This window comes from Manis pentadactyla, chromosome 11 (genome assembly GCF_030020395.1).
Source record: "Manis pentadactyla isolate mManPen7 chromosome 11, mManPen7.hap1, whole genome shotgun sequence".
NCBI lineage: Eukaryota > Metazoa > Chordata > Mammalia > Pholidota > Manidae > Manis > Manis pentadactyla.
Genome location: NC_080029.1, coordinates 94,356,315 through 94,371,459, shown reverse-complemented (window position 1 = coordinate 94,371,459; position 15,145 = coordinate 94,356,315). Strand labels below are relative to the sequence as shown.

The following is a 15,145-nucleotide window of genomic DNA, read 5'->3' as shown; positions in this document are numbered from 1 at the left end:
AGATTTAAGATAAGTGTCTACAAAAGTCTTCATTGAAAAAAGTCTAGTCCTGGTAAGCAGAGATATTACGTGAGGCACCACAGTCAAGAGTATGGGTAACTTTTGTCTCCTCCTCCAGATCTCCTCTCTGTCTTTCTCCATCCTTCTCTGACTCGCATGGGCTGCCTCATAGGCTGCCTTGCCCTGTGGTTTCTGGTTGGGTTTAGCCAAATGGGGGCCACTGGCAGGAGACTGGATATCTTTCAGTCTGTTTCCTCAGTGACACCAGTGCTTGCTCCATGGACTCACACACAAAGTGGCCACGGTGGCAGGGATGGAAGTTATGCATGAGCTCTGTAACTGCAACTTCTCACCAAGGCTAAACTGGCCTCTTCCACTGGCCAGTGCTAAATGTGTTAGGCAGAAAGGTAGACATAAGCAGGTGGAGGGACAATAAAGCTAGTAAATCCCACTAAAAGGGACTGAAAGAGTTAACCAGATAAAACCAGAGAGCCAGAAAGACAGAGTTAATTAGTTGAAGTTTCAAGGACCAGGAGTTACTTGGAATATCCAAGCACTCCCCAGATGAAAAAACAACATACCCAGATGAGAAGTCTCCAAGCACAGACACTCTTCAGATAAGAAAAAAAAAATCAGAAGAGGCACACAAATCATCAGAGCAGCCCAAGTCTTCTTTTTACAAATTAGACCAGGTCTCCACGGCCAAAGATCTTCAGTCAAGGACTTCTCTTTCCTGACAATAACCCCATTAAAGAAGCCGCAGAGTAAACTTCCTGCCCAACGTTAGGCAGGCCCGCTCTGCAGTACAGGGCGAAATAAAATTTACTTTGCCTTCTTAACTTTGGTTTCATGTCTCACTCTGACCTCCCTGTGTGAACCGACTTTCTCCCCAACAAATCTACCAATAGCAGAGACTAATGCTGAGTCCGTAGTATCATTCTTTAGCCTTTTGATTGCACAAAGCTCACTAGTGGCTCAGCTAAGTCTAGACTGTCTCAAGAAGTGACTTTGAGAATGGATTGAGGATCAAAGGTTAGCAGCACTATCCGGTCACCTGGCAGCAGGTCGATTACATTGCTCCATCACGGAGAGGAGAGCAGCTCCTCCGTGAATTTACACTTACGGTGGATATGGTGGCTTTTAGGATTTTGGTGTCTCGTGGTAAAAGTTACGGGAAGACTACAGCAATACGGTGCAGTCAGGACCACTAATGGTTCACACACTTAAGAGTGAAGGTTTGAGTCATACCATCTGTGGCTCCGGGGAGGAAGCCTGTTCCTGAAGCGGGCAAATAAACCGGTGTGACTGAAATTAGTCCAAGGAAAGGCCAGATAAGGAGAAACCTGTTCATTGCTCAACCATGGGGCTCATTTCCATTTGTCTCCTCTGACCACAGCTCTCGCTCCCCGTCTCCGCCAATCCAGCGCACACCGGCCTCCGCCCCCTCCTCTTCCGGGAGGACCTCCGCGGGCGGATCCCCAGTGACTGACAGGCGCCAGGCCAATTACGCAACAGAGGGGAGGAGAGAACAGCCTCTCTCCGCTCCTTATCGCAGAGGCTGCGGGAAGAAACACCTGTTGACATATAAATGGATTAAGGCCCGGCGAGAGATTCTAGAAAGAATGCAGTTTTACCCCACACCGTCAGATAAAAAACCATGTGTAGCTGAAGTGATGGCTGAGGGCATCGGAAATGTGATTTGGGTAGGGGAAGAAGGAAATTATAAACTCCAACTACTGCCTCATCACCAATTAGGACAAGATTTTTGTAGCTAGGCATATTTTTTCCTTGGTTTATTTTGCATACATGTTTGATAATTTCTTCTCCTTCTTCCCTTTCCTGTACCATTTCATATGGGGTGAGTAGATGGTAATTAACCTTTTATTTTGGTTTTTATGTTACAGGATATCGTAAGCGGATTGTGACTGAAGAAAGAGAAAGAATGACCGTCGTAAAGTCAAGAGAAATGACTAATAAGACTTCGGGAAAAATAAGACTGATAGGATGGTAAGACATCTTCGTTTGTACAAGAGGAAGTCACAGAACATTAGGTGAAAGCATTATGCTGTTGCTATGGTTTTTTGGAAATTAACTGTGAGTAAAATGGATGCTGAGTACCTGAAACAATGAGCTGCACCAGACTCTCTATTGGCAGCTCAGCATCATTCCGTGTTCCCCCAAAAAGGTTAGGAAGTCTATAAAACATTTAGAATCCTTTGACAACCATTTTCCATATTAGATTCCACAGATGAGCAGTACTTGTGTGAAATCTGAAGAACAAGAGACAGGCAAATTCTTTAAGTCTATTCAGATTTTCACTAACCCGCTCAAAATTTTTTCCAGTGTCTGCTGAGTTCCAAAGCCACTTTCACATTTTGTTTTTGTAATAGCAGCATCATACTTCTGATAACAAAATCTATATCATTTATCACAGTGTAACAAATTACCTGAAAACTTAGTAGCTTAAGACAACAATTATTATCTCACAGTTTCTTCTCAGTAATTTGGAAGTGACTTAACTGAGGGTCTTTGGTTCAGAGTTTCTCATGAAATTTCAGTCAAGCTGTCAGCTGGGGCTGTAGTCATCTGAAGGAGGCTGCGGGATCCGCTCCCAAGATGGCTCCCTTACGTAGGTATTGGCTCATCTCCCTGACGATGACTGACAGGAGGCCTCAGTTCCCCACATCATGGGTCACTCTGTGAGCTTCTTTGAGTGTCCTCATGAGATGGCAGCTGGCTTTCTCTGGAGCTAGTGATCCAAGAAAGAGAGCAGAGGAAGTCACAATGCACTTTATGACCTCATATCAGAAGTAACCCACCATCACTTCTACTATATCCTTTTCATTTGAAGAAGTCAGGAAGTCCTGCCCTCACTCCAGGGAGGGGTACCAAAGAATTTGGGAATGTATTTTAAAACCACCACAAGTTCTTATAGGGTATTTGATCTAAAGAAAATTAAGGGAAAAAGTTTTTAGCCTCTCTAATGATATGGTGACAAAGGAAGTCATCTAGATTCAAGATGAGGCCAGGAAACCAAAGAGGAGTCATGACACAGAAGTATTTTGACTCAAAAATTTAAGAGAAAGTTGAAAATAGCAAGAAAGTGAAGTCAATTTGTTGCAATTTTTACATGAGTCTCTCCCCTTTTAACTTAAAATTACATTTGAAATTTGCATACTATGTTATCATGTCATATTCTCAATGCTAATGATGACATTAGGGCAACATGGATAAATCTCTTTTCATACTTTTTTGACTACCACGACTCTAGAAAATACCATTAATATTAGAGCTTCCTCTCAAGCCCCACATACATTTCCTTCATCCATCCTGTCCATCCACTCTACCTCTGAGGTAAAGAGGAAACAACTATGGGTGTGATAGGAGGGAAGAGTCCACTTCCAACATCAGGTTAGTCCCCACGCCTTAACCTCACCAACCAGACCAGGGAGCTAAATTTTCCTACAAACCCAGGGGCATTTCTTCTCAGACTGATGCTTTGTTCTCTGGGCTCTGTAGTAAGTGTTGTAACTTTAGATTTTAAATTCCAAAAATAATTTTGGAGATCAACACAGGATTGCCAGTTTGTAATTTTTCCAAATAAAGATGTTTTTAAAAATGATCACCTACTTTCTCTATCATTTTATAAAAGAGAAGTCACTTTAATACCTCAAAGTTGGAAGGACATAATCTCAGCCTTAAAGTTCTTTGAATTAAATACATTTAGCCTTTTGAAAAGCTTACCACACTAAATTTATTTTTTTCATTCCATCATGAAAAGTTCATCCCCATTTATCAGTTCTAGAATAATGTTTGGAAACCACTCAATTTAAATCTTTTCTTCTGGGAGGGGGCTCCTGCATTCTTCCTGACTCAGGAATGAGTTTTAGGCTTCATGACAGGAATAGTCCTGCAAAATCTCCCCATGGTTTCTTTTCATGGGTTTAGTGAGAAGTACCTGGAAGCAAGAGACCAATTAGTGCATACTGAGCACTTAGCACATGTCAACTTCTGTGCTAGCTATAGTCACTCAGCCTATGTATTAGGTGCACATCTCAGTTGACAAACCCAAGAATACACAAGAAATGCAACTTTCTTTTTCTTAGTATTTATTTTCTATTTGAATATGTTCCACTGGGTACATAAGAAATTAAGAAATATAATCTTAATTTAGGATCTCTCCCCCTTTCTTCCCTGGGGGGGGGGTCACATCTTTGATCCCGGGCACTGGTTTAGTGCATCAGCAGGGCTAGATTAGCTTCTCAAGGTCTTAAGCACTGAAAAAATTATAATGTCTTCCATATGTAATTGAAAACTTTTCAGTACTTACTTATAGTTTATTATTTCCAAACCAAGTTCTGTTTGTTTTTTTTCTCTCCTGAAATTATCACTTCAGTGCTTTTCATTCTCCCCAAATTTTTTCTTACTTTTGGATGGGTGCTTTGTTTTCCTGGTATCCTTGGCAAGTTCTTGGCCTACCTGTGGTCTTTTGGTCCTGCTCATTGGCCCTCAGCATCCACCTAGGTGTATGGATTATACTGTGGGTCCATGCAGGTCACAGAGTCCTCCTCACCCTGCCCACACAAGACTGCCTCAGATCTGAAGGCTTTTTATACCACATCTGGGCCACTCTGGGTTAGAACTTATCACTTCAGTGTAAAACTTCAATCCCTATTAAAAGGCAACCCTTGCTATTACCAGTCATCATACTTTGTACAGACAAAGGAGCTGAGGGGATAGAAGGGTGGGCAATAGGCAAAGAACAGGAGGACATTGTATTACATTATTTTCCATTGACCCAAATTCTCTTATTTATGTTTTAACTTTCCTTTCTGACTCCTGCACTAAAATGTAGATGTATGAAAGCAACACATCTATCTTATTCATTACTACAGCCCTAGAACCTAGAACAGTGCCCGGCACATAGTAGGCCCTCAATAAATATTGTTTATTGAATGAATGAGAATGCAGGAAATAAGGACAACACAAAGAGGTGGAAGAGCGTCAGAATGATGGGGACTGAAAGTGCTGAAAATAAACTTCAGTTATTTTACAATTCTGCTGGACGCTTATGTCAGCTCTTCTATGGAGAATGTCTTGTGTTCTTTTCTGATTGTTGCCCGTGGGCTAGTATTTTCTTCCAGCTGGAAAAACTCATTACTGTAGGCAAGACATATCATATAACTTTGCAGCTCCCCATGATGTACGGCACTTTAAGAGCTAGAAGATGTTAGTGTACTGAATGAACAGTGAATGAATGAATGAATAAGTTCATAATATCTAGAGAATCCTTAAGGAATGGACCCTCTGTTACAGGGGTTAAGTGTAAAGTGGTGTGGTCTTGAGTCTTACCCAGCCTCAGCATAACACATCCACTTCCTGGGCTGCAGCACCTCCCAGAGGAAGTCCAGCGACACTGCCGCCTCCCTACAAGCCCCCAAACATGGGCTCCTGGGTGAACCAGGATCTCTACCTTCTCTCCATCTTTTCATCCTCAAAATCTGTCACCCCCATCGATAAGGCCCAATAGATTTGGGGTACCTGCTGGTAACCCCAAGTACTCATAAGGTGAACAGTGAAGGACTCCATTACACCCAGCCACTTCCTCTAGACTAGAACAGCACTTCTCAAACTTTAATGTGCAGATGAGTCACCTGGGGAAGATCTTGTTAAAATGAAGATTCCAATCCAGTTGTTCTGGGTTGCAGACCAAGATGCTAAATTTCGAACCAGCTTCCAGGTGACAGCAAGGCTGCAGATCTGGTCTGTCCCCCTGTGACCTGCTAACAGCAGCAGCTCCCAAATGCACCAGGTGTGACAGGAAGCCGTGGGGCTAACTGTTTAAGCAAACACTCTGAGTGTTATAAATTATAGACTTATAAAGTCTTATAAATTATACTTTTCCCTTTCAAGGTTTGCCCCTTAAAAGTCTACACACTTACACCAAAAATGTTTTGCTGGAATGTTACTTAAAACATTTTTGGGTTTGTTGGTGAAGGTTGGTACACCTTAAAAACTCAGTGGTGACATCGTTTTCTTCAAAGGTGGATTTAGAAGCAGCCAAAAATCATTTCAATTTAAAATGTGACTATAAATACTGAGATGGATTTACTCATATGGCTTATAAATTAGCCCTGAAAGTAATCTCCAAACAAGAGTTCCAAAAATGTTTTGGGCAACTGGTTGGAAAAAGCGGAAAGCCTGCTTTGAAACACAGAACTCATTTAGATGCTTAAGTCCCACTGTGTTCATTTTTAAGGAGTTGATTTCATCATGTCATATTCCCATTATACTATTTTATTTAAGGAAAACTTAAATAGGACTTAGTAAGTGATTTAGAGTGGACAGTGGAAACCTGCAGAAAGTAACAAATCCAACCAAGACAAGAAACAGCTGGAGCTGGAATGTGCAAACAGAGAGCTCTTACATCTCCTGCCTCTTCCCTGGTGCTAATAATGTAGAAAAATGTCAGACCTCTAGCTGGAAAGGGTGGCAAGTTCTTAGGCTCACCCTCCTGCATTCTGTTCTCTCCTGGTCTGAGTTGTCCTGAGTGTTACTTTAAACTCAACAAACTTAGGGAACTGGGAACGGGGAGACCTGGGGAAATTACAGCCCGCAGATGTGTCTTGCTCTTACACTCACTTCACTCAGTCTTTGCTGATGGATTGTCGGTAAAGGGGGACACAATCCCATTGCGATGTCCATCTCTCCTAGGAATGCTTCTAGACTTGCTTTGCCAACCCCAGGTTCCCTGGAAGGATCTATTACTCAATAAGTCCTAACTGATTCCCACCTTGTCAGTGACACAGCGGCGACCAGCCACCTGAGAGCGGAATCTAAATTCATTTCCATTTTGCCGAACGTCAAATGACAGACCCGAATTTGTTGAGTTTGGATTTTTTAAGGGCGCCTAAAACAAACTAACAGATAAAATTTGCTTTAAACCTGATGAAGAGTAAGAAAAAACTCTGCAGGAGAAAATTCCCTCTCACCCCTGAGGTTGGGGAGATGGATAGAGGTCACAAACATCTATTAGATTCTCTCCAAGAGGCTACAGGAACCAGTGCTGCCAGTGAGGTCACATTTTTCACTTGTCTCAGTATTTGAACCAGGTTCACAGTATTGTCTATTCTGCATTCTAATAACCCTTAGTAAATGTTCCTACAATCCCTACACTCCAAAGAATTGAAGTTTTTAGCCCGGGTGAGCTTTTTTTAGAGGACCCAGTATATGATTTGACCATTGATGGGGCCAAATGAGGAAGGGTACCACACAGAATAACGCCCTAAAATTAAACCACCACACCACGGAAGATGCGGTTAGCTGGTTCACTGGAAGATGGAGACACAGAAGAGAAAGTACAGTCCCAAGGTTCCCCCAGAACTTTTTGCTGCGTTCTTATTTCGAGTTTAACCTAGAATCTGCTAAGCAGCAACCAAGAATCAACACAGAGGAGAATGTGGTTTTTCAGACCTAAAAAGGCGCTCTTGCCGTGCCATTGTTCCCACAATGCCGTGACTCGGATTCGAACCGAGGTTGCTGCGGCCACAACGCAGAGTACTAACCACTATACGATCACGGCGAGCTACCGGAACGCCACGGAAGTTGCTTGCCGAGTATGGTTCTTCTCTTCTAGACAGCATCCGTTCTGGTCTTCCGAAATTGTTCACTGTCTACCGAGCCAACGACCCTCACACGGACCCTGAAGAGGAATGGGGCCACCATGGACTCCCCATTTGGTCTCCGCTGGTCGTTCTCACGGATTGTAGAAAAAAGAACTTGAAAGTGCTTTGCAAACTAAAGGATTCCTGGGAGGCAGGACTCTCACGTAGCTTGAAAGTATGTGAGGCACCAGGATCGCCCGAATGGTGGCCCTGGGTCTCTCTCGCACACACCATGCCCTGGCGCTCACGCTATCTGAACAGACTCTGGCTGGGCATGGGGCTCTTAAACTCTACAAGACGGAAAAATCAGTTCCATCCCACCCGTAAAACTTCATTTGAGGCGCAGGGAAAAGGAACCCCGAGCTGCTGGATTTGGCCGGCGCCGGAGTGCGGACTAAAATTAAGAGAGCGGTGACCAGTACGCCTGCGTGCACTCTCAGAGCGGCGCAGTTAGAGATGGGCGGGAACAAACAATGACAGAGAATGACAAGTCAAGGGGGCGGGGCTTTCAACAGAGAAGACCTCAGGCAAAAAGCCGAGGTTCCGGGTGCCCAGTAGCTCGCCGTGATCGTATAGTGGTTAGTACTCTGCGTTGTGGCCGCAGCAACCTCGGTTCGAATCCGAGTCACGGCATTGCGAGAGCAATTACACGGCAGGGGCTTGTCCTTTTTTTCACTCTCCTCCATTTTAATCTCCAGTCTGTTACATTCTATAAAATGAGTCTCGATCCCATTGTGACGGTTGGAAACGACTTTTACTCCAGCTCTGGCTAAATTGGACTTGTGAAGAATGTAGGCTTCCGATTACTCGCGTTATTGTTCTTTGAGGACAAAGTCCAGAACAATCCCAAGGCTGGCAAGTGCTGTAGTAGACAAGTACGAATTGCCATGGCATCACTGGAAACGGACTCCCAATAAGAAGAGAAGGCTTTGCAAAGGAGGTGGCCTTTGAAGTAGCTCTTAAAACAGAGAGAGAATTTGTCAATTGTGCGCAAAGGCATGAATGAGGTATGTACTAGGAACTACCATCCTCTTTGTAAGTCAATCGTTTCACCCCCAGGATCCCCAAAGCCCCTGCCTGACAGATAATAGGCGCTTATCAAGGACCTGTTGAGTGAATGAATCCAAGTGATTAGGGAGTGGGAAGCGACACTGAGGGAGGTCCAAATGATGAATTGGAATAGATCGACGAATTTCCTGCAGTTTTGGGAGTCGGATGAGAGGTGGAGAAGTGAAAGGTTTCAATTCATGTTTAGCAAGAGCCTTCTGGCTATTCTGCGAGCCAGAGGGAGCGGTGATCAGAGCAGATGACACCGGAGAGGCGGGTGGTCGGTCACTTTAGATTCACTTGTTAGAACCGTGGCAGGTTCTCAGTTTAGAAAAAAAAGGCACTGCATGCTGTGCACTCAGCCTGGTTCTAGTCGCCAGGAAGATGGGAGCAGTGATGGACAAGGAAAACCAGACTTCTCCCCTGGCATCATCACACCTCTGGTGGTTTATGGACCCGAAGGTGAGAGAACCCGAGCAGCGAGCGACAGCGCGATGAGGCTGCGCATTTTCAGACTCATCCTTGGGCTGGAACCCCGCCCCATAGGTGGGCCGGCCCTGTGGTAACGTGCGGATTGGGAAGGCTGATGCCTCATGAAGAAGAAAATAAGCCCAGAACTACTGCAGGTCTTCGGTAGCGCGCCGTGATCGTATAGTGGTTAGTACTCTGCGTTGTGGCCGCAGCAACCTCGGTTCGAATCCGAGTCACGGCATTGTGGGAACAATGGCACGGCAAGGGACCTCTGTTTTTAGAGTCTTCCACCCTTCGAGTCAATGACATTTTTTACCTATCATAACGCACTTCCCTGAAATAAACGGCTGTATCTCTCCACTTCAGAAATTAAGCCACCCTTAACATCGCCATCTACAGTAATTCTCATTCAATGTTCTGAATACAGTTTCAGATCAGTTATAATCCCTTCCCTCCTGAAAAAGAAAACAGAAAATCGTTGTCTGAATCATTCTCCTACACCAGCAAAACTGCTCTCCCCGTGACCTTGAGTTTTTTTTTCCTTCTTATGCATTTTTTAAATGAGTTCATTTTTCAATAGAGAATACGTACGCATCTCCAGGGGAAAGTAAATGTCTCGCTCTCATCCTTCACCTCATCCACCAATTACTGTTAGTTTCCAGTATATCTTTCCATGACAGTCCTTGTATAAACAAACATTTAAACATGTATAAATGTATAAAAATACATTTCTGCTGATTCTTGCATAATACAAATGACCTCTTCCCCTCCTCTCCCTGTCCCTCAGAAGTCACAACTTGGGAGGCTAAATTGCACTGGTAGGCAATCTCCCTTTATGGGGAAGGGCACACAAATCTGGAAGGAATATCCACCCACCTAGATCCTGTCTTTTTTCTCCCTGGCTGGGAAGGGTGGGAGACGGTTGAGTCTGTAAGATAGGGAAAAGGGATTCCCTACTGTGCTCATGTAAGCCATTGGATGAGAGCCTAGGCTCTCTTGGGAAGGAGCCCTATTTTGATTTCAGGTTGCAAGGATAGGGAAGCATCCTGGATTTGGAACTGGAAAGAGGGATTTGACTCGGTAGTCCACTTTGTAGACCCTCCACTTTCCTCTCTCCCTTATCTTATTGTCAGGATCCAACTTAAGTCACAAACCATTAAAGTTAGAAAATTCAAGTTAATCAAAGGCAGAACTGAATCTTACTATGTTTATGTTCCAACATATAGCCTCTCCATAAATATTTGGACAGGGATCTCTTATGGAGTCTATAAATGAGTGAAATGCCTCAGTTTGTTTTAGGGTTGCATCTTAAGTTGTATTCTTTCAACATGGTTCATGTTATTTTCATATCAGACAAATAGAAAACCTGGACCAAATGAAAAACTCCATCTACATCTCAAAGAATCTCAAAGAACAGAGTGCATATGTAATTGTACTAGGACATGATTGTCCTTTCAAGGTTGTGGACAGACATGGGCCCAAGGCAAGGCTGGAGACAAAAGGCAAGGACCAGTCTCAAAAGAAGGCAAAACCCATAAGGGATCAGAGCTCAGGACAGGACTGGGCATCCAAAGTTAGGCAAACGGAAGTGAAGACACCCCATTCAGTACCCAGTGTGAAAAGTGAGGGTTAAGGCCTAGGCCTTGGGACATGCTCAAATTTGGGAGCTGGAGGGGAGAAAAGAGGATATGGCCTGAGAGAAAGGATGAAAACCAGAACAGTGACATTGTAAGGAAAGTTTGGGAGAAGAAGCTTTTGAGGATGGAGGAGATCAGCAGATTCAGGTGCTGCGAAGAAGAAAGACAAATGAGACAAAACTATTGGGTTTGACACTTAGAAGTCATTGTTGACCTTTAAAACCTTCCATTAAAGCAACTGGGCAATGTGTATCAAAAGTCAAAAAATATATATACTCTGTGCCCCAATAATTCCACCTTTGGGGATCCTACCAAAGGAAACAATCCATCGTAAACTTGGAAAAGTTATCTGTATAATGATGTTCATTCCAGAGTTATATAAAAGGGTGGAGAATGGAACTAGCCTAAATGTTCAACAAATAAGGCAATGTTGAACTAAGCTACAGTATTTTTATTTGATGATATATTAAGTAGTCATTTTTAATGTATCAAAAGTACACAAATAGTTGTCAACTTTTAGATGCCATTTCCAACTAAATGGAGTAAGATTGATTCCCTTAAAGAAATTACTACAGGAGGGAAAATACAAGTTGAGTGTGGAATATCTTGTGTGAGGAAACAAGTAACTACTAAAATATTGATAGGACCAAGTCAAAAGGACATCAAAGCCTCTTGACTCTATTGGCCAAATTGGGGCAACTTGAGCATCAAAAAATGATGGTAATGGATTATATCACATCGAATTAAAAAAGCAATTTTTGAGCCCATAGGGTAAGAGAGAGGGGAAGAAAGAGGAGGAGGTGGAAAGAAAGAAGTTGGGGAAGAGCAAGATGAAGAAGAGGATGGAGAAGAAGAAAGAGAAGAAAAGGAGGAGGAGAAGAAGGAGCTCTTCTATACAGAAGAATAACAGATAATAAGTGCAGAACAAATGGCAGAATTAGAGAGCCACCATTTTGCAATTTCCAGTGTAATATCAAATGCAAACATAGATCATCAATGGAAGCTAAAACGACTGGGTGAAACATTCTTGGGAGCAAATAGTCAAAGGTCTTAGGATATCACACCACAGCTTACTTTAAATTGTAAAGTGGAGGGATCTGATGGATGCCAATTTAACCAAGTGATCAAGCCTAGCATCCCCAATAAAGGGATAAATGTGTACTATTGGCCTGTCACTGTGACACACTGCGAAGTCCACAATATCCTCCATGTAGTGATCTTTGCAAAAATATTTAACCTGAATCTAATTATAAGGAAACTGGAAGAATCCAGAATTTGGAATATTTTACATGATGACAGCCTTGGACTCTTCAAAACAATCAATGTTGTGAAAAACAAACTAGAAACAAAAAAATGAGGAATTGTTCAAGATTAAAAAAGACTAAAGAACCTTAACAGACAAATACAAGGGGGGAGCGTTGGTTAAATCCTGAATTAAGACAAATATACACATATATACACACAATATATATAATATATGTATGTATTATATATATATGTGACACTGGGGGGGAAATGGAAAAATTTAATATGGACTGTATAATAGACAATACTATGGTGATAATGGCTTCATAGCTCTGTAGAAGAATTCCTTATCTTTAGGAAATAGCTGCTGAAGTATTTACAGCTTAAGTATCATGATATTTGCAACTTGCATCACATGGTTAAGGGGAAAAAAGAGAAAGGGATAGAGTGAACATGGCAAAATATTAAAAAGTAGTGAATCTAGGTGAAGGGTATACAGACTTCCACTGTACCTTCTTTGAACTTTTCTGTAGGTATGAAATTTTTTTTTAAGTTGGAAGAAAATTAAGTTCACATAATAAAAATGGGGAAATTATGCAATGTTAAGTGAAAAAATAAGGATATAAAACTGTATATACCACAATTATAGCTATATAAAAATAAAAACAAGAAAAATGATGTTTATTCATTTCAACATTTGTTCAGCTTCTGCCACATGAAAGGCTCTGTGTTAATTGATGGGAACACCCTGCTCCCCTACAGAATTCTGATTTCTATGGTGTAATGCTTAAAATGCAAGAGTTTAAATCTGGCATACTCCACCCAACTCTGAGAGGAGCCTTGTTGTGACAGCCTCACCTCTGTACCTTTGGTTCCTAGCAAACTACCTGGCCCCCATGAGGTGCTCAACAATGTCTGCTTCAGGGGCCAACACTCTGGTAGGGGAGGAAAGTGCATTAACAGATAACTTAAAACAAAAGTAAGGATGTGATGCATACAAGATAGTACAGTTTTTTTTAATTATCATTTAAACTCTACCTTTACAATATCTCCCCCCCTCCTCATCTAACTTTATTTCCTACTCTACTCCACCCCCAACCCTCCCCTTCTTTAAGGTATGCTCATTCCCACCTCAATGCCTTCACTCAGCCCATGCTAGCCTCCCAGCTGGGAAGGACCTTTCACTCCTTCCCTTCATCTGTTCAAATCCTGCCCAGCTCAGGTCTACCTCCTCCACGGAGACTGCTGTCTTTTGTGCAAAGTCAATTGATTCCATTCTGCAGAGCTGTCACCAGCTAAACTCCATACTTGTTAAACACATGTGGCTTCATTTGGCACCTGTCATTGTAAGCATTTTAGTCTTCAGATTCTGTTCATATCCATCATATCCCCTAATCCTCACTCAATTATCATGTCCTTTGCAGATAAAAGGAAAGTGAGGATCAGTGGCATTGAGTACCTTGCCCAGAGGTCTAACTAGAACCCACAACTATTAGACAACTGTTAGACTCTTGAGTCAGACACCTGGTGATAGTGCAGACTCTCCAACGGATTAACTGGATCATTCTTTGGTATTTATTGCTTCTACATCCAGCTTTGCATCCTTAGTCAAGTTTTAAACTGTGCTTTTTAAAAATGTGCACGTCATTTTCTCTATTACTCTTTATGAAATCAGTCACAATATCAGATTTTTCAAAATCCCTACAGCCCTGCTTCCTAAGTGTATGTGTATTGGGGGAGGTGGGGGAGGCGGAGCAGCAGCATCTGTATCACGCAGGGGCCTGTTAGAACTACAGTCGGGCCCCCAACCCCTGGGAGACTTAAAGAATCAGAAACTGCATTTTAAGTTCCTTAAATGATTCCTGTGAACGCTGAAGTTTGAGAAGCACTGTTCTATAATACCAACTGGAATACGTACAAGGCAGAAACCCAACAAATATTTTGAGACCTGTGCCCTGGGAAACCTAGGGGCTTCAAAAGTTTGCCATCACAGCCTTTTCTACTCCCCCACGTTCGAGTCCCCTTCCCTTTGGGGCCTCACATGGCTCTTTGCACCCTCATAAGGCAGACTTAAACCTAAGGGTGACGGAGACTCTGAGGCAAAGGGTTGGGCGTGGGCAGTGCTGGTGAGGTGAAGCTGCTACCTTCCCAGCAGCGCCAAAAGCAAATGTTAGCGTCGGCTTCAGGGCTGCAACATTTCTGGGGAGAAACTGGCTTTATTCTAAGACAAAAATGTCTATCGCTTGAGCATCCGAGCCTCGGGAGGATAAAGGATTTGTGATAGACAACATTGGAACTGTTTCTAGACTTGATTTATCGACTTGTCTGTTTCTATTCTGTCACTAATCTGATTGACAACGAAACCTGGGACGTGACTTGAGGGATTTCTGCGTGTGCGCGCGCTGCGGTCAGGCCGGGTGGGCCTGCTCCAAGCGGGTGCGCGGGTGGGTGGGAGGCGTTTGAGGAGGGCTGTTTGCCTGTGAGGAGGGCGTGTGTGGAGAAATGGGTGTCTCTTGGGGGCCGGTTGTCTGTGATGTGAGATGTGTCTGCTTGGATGGGGAGGCAGTGTGGGATCGGGTTTGTAGGGTGCAAGCAGTTGGATGGAAGGAGGTAGGTGGGGCTCCCACCGTAACACCAGGGAGGGGGTTGTTACAGACACGTCTTACGAAACAGCCCCTTTTCTCGCCCTCCCTGGTTTCCTCTAGGACGTTATTTTCCATTTGGGAGGGCTTAGGGAAGGAGAGACAGGGACGGAAGCGCCAGAGAGCCAGGAACCCAGGAGTCTAAGGGTTTCCCCTCTCTGCGTCACGGGCGAGCTGGGAGCTGGGAAGAGGGAAAGGATGAGGACAGGTGCGCCCCCACAGGGGCACGTGTGGCGACACGTGGAGGATTCACCCTCAGTCCAGGAGTCGCAGCCCCTGCACTGGGGCCGCCCACTTCACTTCTCGCGCACCCACACAGGCTGGCAGCTGGCAGCCTTGCTTCTCCGCCGGGGCAGGGGGTGGTCGACCCGGTTAGGGAGTGGAGCCCCGCCCCTCCCTTGTCACTGACGAGCCCCGCCCCCCTCCCGCCGCTGGCGGG

The 15,145-nt window shown here is 43.8% G+C and overlaps 2 long non-coding RNA genes and 3 other non-coding genes across 6 annotated transcripts in view; 3 read left to right on the top strand and 2 right to left on the bottom strand.

The window, feature by feature from the left end:
- Window positions 1–3,622, top strand: part of LOC118922533 (uncharacterized) — a 77,551-nt gene extending 73,929 nt beyond the window's left edge. For both annotated transcript variants that reach the window (XR_008992595.1, XR_008992594.1), the window contains exon 6: window positions 1,905–3,622. This is a non-coding gene — a long non-coding RNA (uncharacterized LOC118922533). The remainder of the gene's footprint in view (window positions 1–1,904) is intronic.
- A 1,986-nt stretch (window positions 3,623–5,608) lies between these two features.
- Window positions 5,609–8,103, bottom strand: LOC130679425 (uncharacterized). The gene is made up of 2 exons (XR_008992369.1): window positions 7,986–8,103; window positions 5,609–5,837 (listed from the first exon to the last, which is right to left on the bottom strand). It is a non-coding gene; the product is annotated as an uncharacterized LOC130679425 (long non-coding RNA).
- Window positions 7,511–7,582, bottom strand: TRNAH-GUG (transfer RNA histidin (anticodon GUG)). The gene has a single exon. It is a non-coding gene; the product is annotated as a tRNA-His (tRNA).
- A 122-nt stretch (window positions 8,104–8,225) lies between the features above and the next one.
- On the top strand, window positions 8,226–8,297 carry TRNAH-GUG (transfer RNA histidin (anticodon GUG)). Its single transcript has one exon. It is a non-coding gene; the product is annotated as a tRNA-His (tRNA).
- A 1,054-nt stretch (window positions 8,298–9,351) lies between these two features.
- Window positions 9,352–9,423, top strand: TRNAH-GUG (transfer RNA histidin (anticodon GUG)). The gene has a single exon. It is a non-coding gene; the product is annotated as a tRNA-His (tRNA).
- The last annotated feature ends 5,722 nt before the right edge of the window (window positions 9,424–15,145 follow it).